This window comes from Equus quagga, chromosome 2 (assembly GCF_021613505.1).
Source record: "Equus quagga isolate Etosha38 chromosome 2, UCLA_HA_Equagga_1.0, whole genome shotgun sequence".
Lineage (NCBI taxonomy): Eukaryota > Metazoa > Chordata > Mammalia > Perissodactyla > Equidae > Equus > Equus quagga.
The window spans coordinates 47921343-47932260 of record NC_060268.1 but is presented as its reverse complement, the minus strand read 5'-3'; positions in this window follow the sequence as shown (position 1 = coordinate 47932260).

The following is a 10918-nucleotide window of genomic DNA, read 5'->3' as shown; positions in this document are numbered from 1 at the left end:
CGCACTGCCGGTCTCCATATTGCTTCCTGACTCACCACACCTTGTAAAACTGGGCTCAAGGAAATCTCATTTTGAGATTGTTAATCTAAGGATAAAAACACTGATTTCAAAACTCATTTGTAGTTTCAGCCTTTTAAGTAAGTAGACCTGTGGGTTTTATTCTGCAAATCACTGGTGGTCGTGATAACTGTTAATGTATGTTTGTATTGTGTTACTCATAACTAAACAGCATTTGAAAGAAAACATCTAATTCCTTTAATATGCCCTCAAATCTGTTACTGCATCTCTGTCATTTGTGATGCAATAGGACACTTGGCCTGTATTAAAAGGGCCAAGAGTAAATGCCTTTTTTGTTGAACATGACTATAAAGTTGGCAGTTAATGCTGAAATTTGTTAAATAGCCCTTCCAAAATTATATTTGTGAAATATACAAAAAATAAATTGATCTACTTAATTTCTATTGATTTAATTTGCAATTTTTGTCTCATTTAAGTATTATATTGTTTTTCAGTATATTTTCTGAAGTTGATCCCTTTAGATTTCACCTATTACATGCAGAAAGAATTTGACTATTAGTTTTAAATTTTGTTTTAATTTAAATAATGTGTTAATGAGATCCTTCCAGTCTAACTTATATTTGTGAAGGTTTTGTTAGTAAGGTAACATTAACTGTTTGCAGATTGTGAGTCTTCTCCATCTCAGGTATAAAACACTCGAGTACAGTACTCTCAGAAATATGATGGGCCCGCGCGGTGGCACAGTGGTTAAGTGCGCATGTTCTGCTTCAGCGGCCCAGGGTTCGCCGGTTGGGATCCTGGGTGCAGACATGGCACCACTTGGCAAGCCGTGTTGTGGTGGGCGTCCCACATATAAAGTAGAGGAAGATGGGCACGGATGTTAGCTCAGGGCTAATCTCCCTCAAAAAAAAGAAATATGAATATGGATGAGACAGGAGCCCACATTCTGAGAAATATATAAACCTTTTATATATATAAGGTTTAATGCAAGGTAGGAAGTATTACATTTCATAAGAGAGGTAGAAATAAAGTTCCAGGAAGTCTAGAGGAATGAGTTACTCAACTTAGAGGATAAATGGGATGAGTGCTAGATCAGGGAAGTTTTAGAGGTGGCTTTGAGAGACAGGCTGCTGTAGGCATGGGTGAGGGGAAAGGGAGGAAGAAAAGCATTTTAGGTAGAGGGAATGTTATTTTCCAATAGGCAGGGAGTCGTAAAAATGTAGACCTAACTAAGGATGTTTGGTTGGAGAACATGGCATGTGAAGCAACTCTTGATTTTCCTCCCTAACCCTGTTCTTTCTTCCAGCCTTCAACTCAGTAAATGATACGATACCACCGTGCATTTGCCCACTCAGGTACTCAAACCAATCTTGAAGTCATCGTTGATTTCTCAGAGGCTGTGACTAACAGATACCAAAATATGCTGAATTTGCTGATTTCTCTCCACTGCTGGCACCATTCCACAAGCCTCTAATATTTCTTACCGGGACAACTGCTATAGTTCCTAACACATCACTTTTCCACTTCTGCTCCCTGGTTCGTGCTGCGCCCAACCTCACTTCCGTTCTTAACATGTGTAACCTCTTAAAGTGTTCCGAGCTCATTCCTGCCCCTGTTCAACACATCTCTTTTCCATTAAATGCTTCCCTGGTTCATAGCTCGGCTGGCTTTTTTCATTCTGATCTCAGCTCAACTTTTAACTTCCTTAGAGGGATGTCTAATTCGTTATTTATCCCTACCACCTAGAAACAGCTTATACATACTCAAATGTTTGTTGAATGAATAAAGGGAAAGGGAATATTGGTTGGAAATGTTAAGTGGGAAACCAGATTAAGGACATGGATGCGGAGAGAGAATGCTTGCTTCTGTCTCAGCCATGGGGTAGGCTTTCCTTCCCTGAAGTAGGCTTTTACCCACAGGGTTTCTCTGGCCGAGGAAAGGTCAAAGAGCTGTGCTCATAAACCTCACTTCACTGGAAGTAGTGTACCTTATTTTCCATGGAGGGGACATAGTACGTGTTCACTGCTTCTCTGCTCTTGCTTATGATCATAACCTTGCAAGCTTTCTCTATCTGCCCCATTACCAATAAATTAGGCTGATTTGTATTCTAGATTCTTGCTTTTTTGCATCTATGTGAGCTAGTATTTCTAGTAACCTTGTCTATAAATGGAAGTTGACAGTTGTTTGAATTAATGCAGAAATGATCACTATAGAGCAGCCATATTTTAGTTTAAGCATAAAGCTGAGAGGCAGACACACCAGTAGGCAGCTTTCTGCTGGGCCACGCTTGTAGGTTACAGGACAAAGACCTTTCATATCTTCCTTAATTCTCAACCACTTTAATATCAATATGAGAAGCCCCAAGTGCTGTGAATATACTTGCTGAAAGGAAAACTAAAAATATTAGGGTTTTTTTCTGGCAGAAAATTACTATATATAATATGTCTGTCTTGAATATCTTTATATGAGTTAGGTCTGTGGCTCAAGTGTTGCCAGCTGGGGTAATTTAAGATGGTCATATATAGTAGTATTCCTACCAAGTTTATTTTCTCATATGTTAGGTTTATATGTAAACTTTAAAGATCTATTCACTATACTTGTTTCACATCTTGTAACTCCTGGGTATATTCTGTTAGAATATTGCCAACTGATTGCAGTATATTCACATTCCTATGGGAGATTTGTGCTCCAAGTGTCAGAAGCAAAGGGAGCAACATGTTTTAGTAAGAGGAAGATGCTCTACAGTGTAGAGTGTAGCAGAGCAGTGAGAAGACTGGGGCCTGAGAAAAGGCCAGTAGATTTGGACATTGGTATCACTGATCATTTGGAGAGAGCAGTTTCAGTAGAGCAGGTGTGTTTGGGCATGAGGCAGAGGAATAGAAGAGGAATGATAAGTGACTGAAGATGAATTAGTGGTGAGGATGTGTTTCTTATTTATTTTTTTTGAGGAAGATTAGCCCTGAGCTAACATCCGCTGGCAATCCTCTTTTTGCTGACGAAGACTGGCCCTGAGCTAACATCCGTGCCCATCTTCCTCCACTTTATATGTGGGACGCCTGTCACAGCATGGCTTGACAAGCAGTGTATAGGTCTGCACCTGGGATCCAAACTGGTGAACCCTGGGCTACCAAAGCCCAGTGCACAAACTTAACCACTATGGCACAAGGCTGGCCCCAACAGTGTGTTTCTTTTGAGAGATTCTGAGGTACATGAAAGAAGATACAGTTTTTGGTTTTGCTTTTAAATGTAGGAAAGATTTGAGTATGGTTATAGGCAAGACAAAAAGTATGGAAGAAAAATTAAAGATGTAGAGGAAGCAAGAGGGCAAGAACTGGGATGGATGCATGGGCGAAGAGATCGGCTTTGGCATGTCTTTCAAAGAGTCAGAGGACGAATGACTAGAGTTCAGGTGGGGAAAAGGGACAGTGGAGGAGAGGGTTCACTGAATGGCCTTAATCGCATCCATAAGAGAGGGAGTGGTGAGGTCATATTCTTGGAGGGCACGAAGAGAAGAGGCTAGAGGTTTGAGACTCAGAAGGGTCTTCACAACTTTGTAAAAGCACGGATGTCCAGAAAGGATCTAGAAATTTAAAAGTGATTTCTTTGGGATCATTGCTTAAATTCATAAGTTTTTTTAAGAGAACCGACTGAAGCAAATGCCATCAAGTGGGGCATCAATCATAGGGTAAAAATATAGAAAAAGAATGATAAAACCAAAACTTACTTCTTTTTTTTTTTTTGAGGTAACATTGGTTTATAACATTATATTAAATTTCAGGTGTACATCATTATATTTCATTTTTTCTGTGTAGATTATGTCATGTTCACCACCCAAAGGCTAATTATCATCCATAACCATACACCTGTGTGAATCACCCCTTTCACCATCCTCCCTCCCCACTTCCCCTCTGGTAATCACCAATCCAATCTCTGTCTACGTGTGTGTTTGTTGTTGCTATTGTCTATTTATGAGTGAGGTCATACGGCATTTAACTTTCTCCCTCTGACTTATTTCGCTTAGCATAAGTCCTTCAAGTTTCATCCATGTTGTTGCAAATGGCAAGATTTCCTCTTTTTTATGGCTGAGTAGTATTCCATTGTGTATATGTACCACATCTTCTTTATCCATTTGTCCCTTGATGGGCACCTAGATTGCTTCCAAGTCTTGACTATTGTGAAAAAATGCCACAATGAACATAGGAGGGCATTTGTCTTTACACATTTGTGTTTTCATATTATTTAGATAAATACCCAGTAGTGGAATAGCCGGATCATATGGTAGTTCTATTCTTAATTTTTGGAGGAATCTCCATACTGCTCTCCATAGTGGCTGCACCAGTTTGCACTCCCACCAGCAGTGTGTGAGAGTTCCCTTCTCTCCACATCCTCTCCAATACTTGTTATTTCTTATCTTGTTAATTATAGCCATTCTGACGGATGTGAGGTGATAGCTCATTGTGGTTTTAATTTGCATTTCCCTAATAATTAGCAATGTTGAACATTTTTCATGTGCCTATTGGCCATCTGTATATCTTCTTTGGAAAAATGTCTCTTCAGATCTTTTGCCCATTTTTTAATTGGGTTATTGGTTTTGTTGTTGTTGAGATGTATGAGCTCTTTATATATTTTGGACATTAACTGCTTATCAGGTATATGGTTTGCAAACATCTTCTCCCAATTGTTAGGTTGTCTTTTTCTTTTGTTGATGGTTTCCTTTGCTGTGCAGATGATTTTTAGTCTGCTGTAGTCCCATTTGCCTATTTTTTTTGTTGTTTCCCTTGCCCAATCAGGCATGGCACTTGAAAATATGCTGCTAAGACTGCCGCCGAAGTGGAGTGCACGAACTTAACCACTACGCCACTGGGCCAGCCCCTACCTTATGTCTTTTGATTGGAGCATTTAGTCCATTTACATTTAAAGTAACTATTGATAAGTATGTACTTATTACCATTTTGTTATTTTTTTCTGGGTGTTTTAGTAGTTCTTCTCTGTTCCTTTTTTCTCTTGCCCTCTTCCCTTGTGTTTTGATGGCTTTCTTTAGTATTATGTTTGCATTCCTTTCTCTCAACTTTTTGTGTATTTGTTATAGGTTTCTGGTTTGTTCTTACCATGAGGTTCATATATAATAACCTACATATAGAGCAATCTATATTAAGTTGATAGTCTCTTAAGTTTGATCATTTGCTGGAAGCTCTACTCTTTTACTCTCCTCCTCCCACATTTTACGTTTTTGATACCATATTTAACCTCTTTTTTGTGCATGTGTATCCATTACCCTCTTATCACGGAAATACATAATTTTAGTACTTGTGTCTTTTGACCTTCATGTTATCATCATAGGTGGTTGATCTGCCACCTTTACTGTATTTTTGCCTTTACCAGGGATTTCTTTTTTCTTTCTTTCTTTCTTTTTTTGGCTAATTTTCTTATTCCTATTTGTGGTCTTTTCTTTTCCACTTAAATAAGTTCCTTTAGCATTTCTTGTAAGGCTGGTTTATTGGGGATAAATTCCTTTAGTTTTTGTCTGTCTGGAAAACTCTTTCTCTCTTCTTCCATTCTAAATGATAACCTTGCTGGGTAGAGTATTCTTGGCTGTAGATTTCTTCCTTTCAGCACTTTAAAAATGTTGTGCCACTCCCTTCTAGCCTATAAGGTTTCTGCTAAGAAGTCATCTGATAGCCTTGTGTTGTTTCCCTGTTGCCTTTCTCTTGTGGCTTTTAGGATTCTCTGCCTTTAATTCTGGACATTTTAATTATAAATAATAAATGTGTCTTTGTTTGAGCCTCTTTGGGGTTATCTTGTTTGATGCTCTCTGTGCTTTCTGTGCCTGGATGTCTGTTTCCTTCCTTAGGTTAGGAAGGTTTTCAGTTACTATTTCTTCATATAGATTTTCTACCCCTTTGTCTCTCTCTTCTACTTCTGGGGCACCTATAATATGGATGTTAGTGTGCTTGATGTTCTCCCAGAGGTCCCTTAGACTGTCCTTGTTCTTTTTAATTCATTTTTCTATCTGTTCAGCTTCAGTGATTTCCTCTAGTCTTTCATTCACTGATCCATTCTTCTGTATTATCTACTCTGCTATTGAGTCCCTCTAGTGAATTTTTTATTTCCATTATTATATTCTTTATTTCTAACTGGCTCTTTTTTATATTTTCCAATTCTTTGTGGAAGTTCTCATTGAATTCATCCATTCCTCTCCCAGGTTCATGAGCATCCTTATGACTATTAGTTTGTACTCTTTGTCAGGTAGATATCTCTGTTTCGTTTAGTTCTTTTTCTGAGGATTTATCCTGTTTCCTTATTTGGAACATATTCCTTTGTCTCCTCATTTTGCCTCTTTCTCTGTAAGGCAAAATGTGTATAAGGTAGATCTGTGTATTAGGTAGATCAGCTAAGGCTCTCAATCTTGGAGAGGTGGCCTTATGTAAGAGATGCCTTATGAGGCCCAGCAATGTGCTTCTCCCTTGTCACCAGTTCCAAATGTTCTGGGAGTGTGAAACTTGGTTCTAAATTAAATTTTTAGACTTGTTTCCCTGCTCCTTTCAGCTTTTTTAACATTAAAATTATACTTGTATGTGATTCTGAAGTCAAATGGTATAGAAGGACATAGTGAAAAGCTAAGAATCACAAAATATACCTCTGCCACCAAGTTTAGCTCCTAGAGTAAGAAATACTTGAAATATTCAAAAAACTGTGTTTCTTCTAGCAGTTGCCTCCATACCTCTCAATACTATGTTTCTACCACTGTTTCTTGATTTTGTAATTTTAGACAGAAATTAATGGTTTTCAAGACTGCTAAATGAGGATTTAGCATTTAACACTTCCCACTGCCGCCCCCCTCCTTCTAGGATCATAACATCACTACTTTCAATTCCTTTATAGGCTTCCTTGACAATGTCTAATAATCTATTTTCACCTTTATTTCTCATTTTATTGGCTATCAACAGTATTTCTTAGCTCTCTAGTATGTAAAATGACAAGATTAATGTCCCGTCCTTCCTTTTGACTCTCCTCCGTTCTCTCAACTTTTGTCATCTGTGTTCTTACAGTTACATCCTCAAGGTTGATAGCATGTGTATTCTATTTTATGATCATTATTAATAGTCTTCTCAGCTTTATAGGTTGATAGATAGAGTTCACTGCAGATCACAGTTTGTGCCATGATCACATTTCCCTGTATAGCTTTTGTTTTACTTGGTGTTTCTAATTGTTTTTTTCCCTTGTACTTTTGGCCTGTATCATAGCCACAATTATTTTAATGTCTTTCATCATATCAGGTATTCTATAGAGTCTTCCTTTTGCTCTAGAAAACTCCCTTGCTTCAATCTGAACTTGTTGCTTTCTTATCTTAAGGCACAGGTGTCATCTTGGGACTTAGCTGCTCTCCTGAACTGAATCCATTACTTTCTACCTTCCATGTATGGCAACCATTGCTTTTTGCCTGTGTCTTAGGTCAAGTTCCCTAAAACGAGTAGAAGTTCTTTATTTAAAAAAAATTTTGTGGATAGGTATATGCATCATAAATATCTTTCCCCAATCTGTAGCTTGTTTTGTCTTAGTTGGTAATGTCTGTTGATGGACTCCTGGTTACATTCTAGAACTTAATTCAAATGTACATTTGTGCAAACGGAATATTCCCCTCCTCCACATCATGTTAATTGTTTCATCCTCTGAGAGACAATAACCATTTTTTTAGCCAAGTTAGACCAATAACACTGTTTTAGCACTTAATCACAATGCGTTCTAATTGCCTTCATTCAGCTGTCCTCCCTTCCAGGAAAGGTATCTTATTATTTTGCTCTAGCACGCACTTAACCCAGTGTCTGGCCATAGTTTAAATGCCCAATAAATATTTTCTCGATGAAATTATAGCCTTGAATTGTAGTCATTCCCCTTAACCCCTGCTGTTCCACTCTATAGTGATCAGGGTGCATAATTCTGTCTCATTTAAGCAGAAAAGAGATTTATCAAAAGATAGCAGATCACTTATAAAATTGTTGGAAAGGCTTGAGAAACAGTCTTGCTGTAAATCTTCTAGAAACTATCCCCAAAACATGTATAGCAATGGCCTGATATGGACACTGTTACCACCCGTGCTGCCAGCCATCACCACCAACACTGAAAGCCAGAAGCCCAGCTTTGATGTGACCACTGTTGTCCCCAGAACTGGGCCGCCTCTGCTGCTACCTTCACTGGCAAATGGAAGTTCTAGATCCCATTTCTTCACATTTACTCACTCCCATAGCCTAAGTCTTGTGCAGATAAATCTGATCTTTGTAGACCAGGTCATATGGCTGTGTCTGAGCTGCAAAAGAGGTGAGGATTTGCATCTTGATTTTTCTATTAGGAGGCAGGACTAGTGTAGAAATTTTCCCAAAATACAGAAAAGATGACAAACAGAAATACAACAGATGCCATTACACCTTCCAATATGCCTCCTCAATATGACACTGCAGTGTTGTCTTCTTTAGTGTGTGAGAACTTGAGGAAGTTCAGTATTTCCTTACTCATTTTGATTTGACATGCCTTGACACATTAGAAGAGGCTCTTAATCTATACAGCCAGGTAGTATACCCAGATAAGTCAATACATGTGTACCGTCCTAATCTTTGAGCTATTCATCCTTTCTGGCTGACTCCTAAGTTTCATTTTGCTCCCCATCAAAAATGCTCTTTCAGAAGTCACTGAATTCTTGATTCAGCTTCCATTGAATCCTGAAAAATGACAGAACCAGGCAGTCCAGGGCAGGGAGTGAATATGTAGGGAGAGAGAGGTCTGAAGATTTGATTAATAATATCTTCAAATTGTATGACACAGTCCAGTTTCCAGTACACTTTCTCATTTATCTCATTTGAACCCCTCAACAACAATACACATATAAGTTGTCCTGTTTTTGCTGATGAAAAGAAGATAGGCTCTGGTTTCTTGCTCTTAGAGAATTTACAGGTAAGCCAGGGGAGGAGGCTAGAAGGATCTGTGTGGTAATGGATTGGAGTTGAAGACATCAGTATGGACTCATGTTTAGCTTAATATAAATACAGGTGACTGCATATAGAAATATTTTTAGGTATGTCTACATACACAGGTTGGTATACACAGATATTTCCTTGCTCTGTGGCTGAGAGGGGCCTAGAAGCAACAATACTCCCGAGGCAACAAGGCCCAGATCTTAGTTTCTGATACCATCCTCCAAATCAGGGCTCCTTGGAGAAATGGCTGATTCTAGGACTGAAAAGGAAATACACAAGATGAGCCTGCAGCATCTTGTAATGCTAGAAAGTAAAGAAGGGCTCTGAAAAAGAACAAAGCAAAAAAAAACGCCACACAGAATGATGGCGGGTAGGTCAAAGGGACACAGAAACCAAATGAAAGAGCTCCCAGTGGCCAACGCATGAACAGTTTGAGCAAGAAATAAAGTAGTATTGATTATAACCCAAAGTATAAAATAAATATCCACGAATCTATACTGATGTAAGTAACTGATTTATGTGGGTACTCTGTCCTCAAGGAGGTGCAGCATCACTCCCCACTCCTTAAGTGTGGGCTGCGTGTAGTGACCTGATTCAAAAGAGCGTGAAAGCTGGGGCTGGCCCCGTGGCCGAGTGGTTAAGTTCGCGCGCTCCGCTGTAGGCGGCCCAGTGTTTCGTTGGTTCGAATCCTGGGCACAGACATGGCACTGCTCATCAAACCACGCTGAGGTAGCGTCCCACATGCCACAACTAGAAGGACCCACAACGAAGAATATACAACTATGTACTGGGGGGCTTTGGGGAGAAAAAGGAAAAAAACATAAAATCTTAAAAAAAAATTGTGTGAAACGGGATATATATTAGTTTGCTAGGGCTGCCATAACAAAGCACCCTAGACGAGACAACTTAACAGACATTTATTTTCTTAGAATTCTGGAGGCTGGAAGTCCACGATCAAGGTGTCAGCAAGTTTTGTTTCTTCTGAAGCGTCTCTCCTTGGCTTGCAGTTGGCCTTCATCTCCCTGTGTCTTCACATGGTCTTCCCTCTGTACATGTCTGTGTCCTAATCTCCTCTTCAAAGGACACCAGTCATTGGATTAAGGTCCAAATGACCTCATTTTAACTTAATTACCTCTTTAAGGACAGTATCTCAAAACAGTCACATTCTGAGTTACTGCAAGTTAGGACTTTAACATAAGAATTTTGAGGAAGCACAATTCAGCCTATAAAAAGAGGGAAAGAGTAAATTTACAATTGGGAAATTTGATAAACACAACCTGAGCCAGATGACCAGGTCAATATTGACAGTGATATCTTGTGGATAGTACGACCCTTGATACGGTGTGATGAAAATGGCCCTTTACGTCACAAAAACCTATAACCCCAGTCTAATCAAGACAAATCCCCACTGAGGGACATTCTACAAAATACTCAACCTGTGCTACTCAAAACTGTCATCGAAAACAAGAAAAGGGAGAAACTATCAGCCAAGAAGATCTGAATGAGATATGATGACTAAATGGAATGTGGTATCCTGCATGGGATCTTGGAACAGAAAAAGGATGTGAGGTAAAAACTAAGGAAATCTGAATTAAGCATGGACTTTAGTTATGATAATATATCAATATTGGTTCGCTAATTGTAACAAACGTGCTGTACTATTGTATGATGTTAATAATAAAGGAAAACTGGTTGCTGAGTGTCTTAATCTGTTCCAGCTGCTGTAACAAAATGCCATAGACTGGGTGGCTTATAAACAACAGAAATTTATTTCTCATAGTTCCGGAGGCTGGGAAGTCCAAGATCAAAGTGTCAGCACATTCAGTGTTTGGTGAGAGCCAGCTTCCTCATAGATGGCTGTCTTCTCACTGTGTCCTTACGTGACAGAAGGGGTGAGAGATCTTTCTGAGGTCTCTTTTATAAGGGCACTA